Source organism: Saccostrea echinata, unplaced genomic scaffold (assembly GCF_033153115.1).
Source record: "Saccostrea echinata isolate AGI-Se365-2 ecotype Australia unplaced genomic scaffold, CSIRO_AGI_Sech_v1 ptg000036l, whole genome shotgun sequence".
NCBI lineage: Eukaryota > Metazoa > Mollusca > Bivalvia > Ostreida > Ostreidae > Saccostrea > Saccostrea echinata.
In genome coordinates, this window is record NW_026889785.1 from 2,125,748 (window position 1) to 2,129,949 (window position 4,202).

Here is a 4,202-nt window from a genome sequence, read left to right on the forward strand (position 1 = left end):
CAAATTAGCCATAGACACTGAATGTATATAAAACTTAGAAAGCAAAACATAGTAATAAGTTATAACACTACTAGATATATTTGTATACATGATATGAACCCAATGTCTGAAACTTTAGGAGTATATCTACTAAAGGTACTCTACACTGTCCAACTTTGAAATTTTATAATAATAATAATTACAACTAGATGCGATCTCGTTGCGAGCAACGAGTGGGTCTTCCGTCCGATTTTCGATAAGATGAGATAAGCATTTGACTGAGATTTTGTTTAAAAATAGATATAAATAAATTGTTAATACGAAGAATTTTGCTTCAGTAATGTGTCACAAAATACTGATCATTAAAAAGTTATAAATTAAAGACTTTCCGCTCATCGTGGCCCCTTATATGACTGGTCGGCCCCTTTTTCTTGATATCATCGTAAAGCTTTCCTAATTTTGAACACTTTTTGTTCAACACCTATTCAGAAATTTTTTGTTCAACAACTATTCAGAAATTCTTTTTCGTTTCCGAGATATATGCAAAAGAAATAGTAAGGGCAGGTCCTAAATGGGGACGTCTAGCAAAAAATGAAAGATTTCATATTATTAAGAATATTATTTTGAACGTCTTTAGCTCAATATTATTTACAAAATATTCTTCCTTTTCATGATATATTGCGCCAAAGATTATGTAATCTGACCCCTTATGCCTCTTTATTGCATAAAATATAATGTAAACTTTATGTTATATAGTTAAAGAGTGTGAAAATAAATTATTTCGCTTCAGTAAAATATTACAAAATATTGAACAATTTTTGTTCAACAACTAATCAGAAATTCTTTTTTGTTTCGGAGATATTTGCATCAGAAATATTTAGGAACCGGCCCTTCAACTCCTTCAACTCCTTCAACTCCTTAATGGGGACGTTTAGCAAAAATCAAAAGGTTACATATTGTTCAGAACATTATTTTGAGCATCTATTGCTCAGTATTGATTATCAAAATATTTCCAACTTTTGAGATATAAAGTGTCAAAGATTTTGCATTCTGGCCCCTAATGGCTCCTAATTATGTAACATATGATGCCCAATTTGTCCAAAATCTTGTACGTGAAAAGAAGAAAACACTTGCTGTGGCCTTCAACTCGACATTTAGGTATATCGACGACGTATTATCAATTAACAATGGCTATTACCATTCTAATATCGATAATATATCCTGGTGAGCTTGATATAAAAGATACCACAGAGCCTGACAAATCTGTTTCATATTTGGATATTTTACTTGAAAAAGACGTTAATGGTAATCTAACAACCAATCTTTATGATAAACGTGATGACTTTAACTTTTCAATCGTCAACTTCCCTAATGCAGCAATATACCTTCATCACCTGCACACGGGGTATATATCTCTCAGTTGATTCGATACGCAACAGCATGCTCTACGTATGTACAATTTCTAAAACGAGGTAAATTATTGACAAACAAGTTGATGAAACAAGAATATCAGCTGTCTCGTTTAAAGTCATCATTTTGTAAGTTTTATCGTCGATACAATGCCCTTGTCAGCAAATACAATTTATCATTGAGTCAAATGCTGACTGACGTTTCTCATACCAATTGTTAGGCCATTATTTACACACTGAATTGTCGACGGATTTTTCCGTTATTTCCCGATCATGACAAGGAGCACACGGCGGGTGTGACCGGTCGGCTGGGGATGCTCACTCCTCCATGGCACCTGATCTCACCTCTGAGGTTTGGAAGTCCGTGTTTGCTCTGCTCCTATTTTGTATTGTTTAATGATTTTTGAGCTTGAATACTGTTCGTTATCTCCATATATTTCATGATGTGAATATCATAACATGTGGTTGTAAATTGTTCAGATAAACATATTTGCTTCAGTAATGCATTACAAAATATTGATAAAAGAATCCTATGCAGAATTTGAAATTGCATCCACTGAAAATTTGCTTCTTTTGTGACTTTAAAAGGAAGTTCAAATATTTGTTCCAGTCCATATCACCAAAAAAATATTCCTTTATTTTCCCATTTTTCTAGTGCTTCAATTGCATCCTTTTTCTTCTTAATGAGTATACTGTACATGTCTTTACAGCCTTTTGTACTTTCATAAAAATTATAAAATGAATAAGGGATAAAAGGTCCATTTTAATCTTTTTTCAATATCAATACTTTTCAATATTTTTAAAACAGCTACTTTTAAACCTGCATACTCTACAAAGTTTGTTTTACATTAAGATTTATAAGGTACTCAAGGCTTACAAATTTTCCTTCAGAGTCAAACAGATCTCTTACAAAAACAAAGCCTGCATCGAATAACTTTTCAAAAATATGGATGAGTTGTTCATTTTGATTCTTGGATTAAACCACATATGTTCATGAAGAATTTGCATATTATTTTGACCAGAGTCAATGATCTTTACCCAATTAACTAAAATCTCTTTCCAAACTTGTTACTTATTTTATTACACATATTAACAGTAAAGTCTAAACCTCTTACCCATAGAGATTCAACTTTCATTCCTAATTCTGATTCAAGAAGCTTGAGATATTTTGTATCTGAGTAAATCAGTCTTCGGATCCATGTTGATTTTAATGCACATAGAAAATCTTCATATTCAATCATCGTTTTGAAAAAGGAAATTTAGAAGCTGAAAGTAATATTTTAAAATATCAAAAGACGAAAAATGGTTCTGAATTTTAGATTGTTTAGCATAATATATCCTTATTACCTGCATATGGCGTTTAGGTATCCCAGTAAATTCGATACGCTAGAACATGCACTGCGTACGAACAATTTCTAAAACCAGACAAGATACTGACAAACAAGTTGATGACGCAAGAACAGTCTCATTTAAATCAACGTTTTGCAAATATATGGTCGACAGAATGACCCTGTCAGCAAATAAAATCTATTATTAAGACGATTGCTGACTGAAGTATTTCATCCCCATTGTTAGGCCATTTAAAAACTAAATTTTCTACGGATTTTCCTGTTTACCCGATTATGACAAAATGCAACACAGCAGGTGTTACCGGTCGGCAGAAGATGCTTTCTCCTTCATGGCACCTGATCCCACCTCTGATGATTTTAGGTTCTTGTTTGTCTACTCCCGATGTGTATTGTTTCAATGAGCTTTTTGATCTTGATTTTTGTTCGTTATCTTCATATTTCATGAAACGTGTCGGGCAAAGTACGACCTCACGATGTTTTATTTACAAACAAGGTCATTATAACGACCATAGAATTTGCGAAAAGCGGACTTCAAACGAGCTGTTGAAACCGTGTAAAATTATTTTATTTATCAGTAGCCTGTATTAAAGATAAAAAGGTTTTTTTCTCTTAAGGTCCGCCTGAACTTTTCAAATATTAACTATCTAAGTATGTTGCCTTTGTTGTTTTTTTTGTGTTTATTGTAGACGATTATTGGCGACCATAAATGAATATCTTTTTTGCAATGTTTTGTTTTGCAAAATGTTTCAGTGTTAAAGGATGCTTTTTTAAACTTTAATAAATAAGTTGTATTTGTAATCATGACATTTGGTCTACACCGTTTGGCTTTCAAAGCTATTTTTCATACACATTTTTCTATTCGTTTGGCTTATTTAAGAATAATAGCATCAACTTCATATCAGAGTAACCCCCTTTGACAAGTGTGTCCCTGAAGTTTGCTTGAATTATTCAAATATATATAGCACTCGTGTTAATTTCATGTCTGATACATTCAACTTTTATTAATCCCTTAAATCCTGAAGGATTGTGGCGCTTTCTTTATATAAATACTGGGAATTGCTTGTTGGTTTTACATATGATTGGATATCAAGAACTCTATTCTACTCTATTTTAAGACTTTTTTATAATATCATGACCATTATGTTAACTCTTTCATCTGATATTTCAAAGGTGAATTTGAAGTGATTGTACGTGTAAAGAGAGCATTTTGAACCCTCTATTGTCAGTAAAACATCCAAAGATTATGAAACGGATGTGTCAGACTCTGTCTTATCTTTCACTTCGAGTTCACCTGGACATATCGAGTCGACTTATGAATGGAAGTAACAATTACCGTAGTTCTCATTATTTTTGCGACCAACCTGACTGGTCTCCAAAGACTACATTAAGAAACCATTTCTCTCCCCCTCCCACACACAAATATTTCCATTGCGCAACTTTACTATGCTGCGCATGCTGAGTGTTT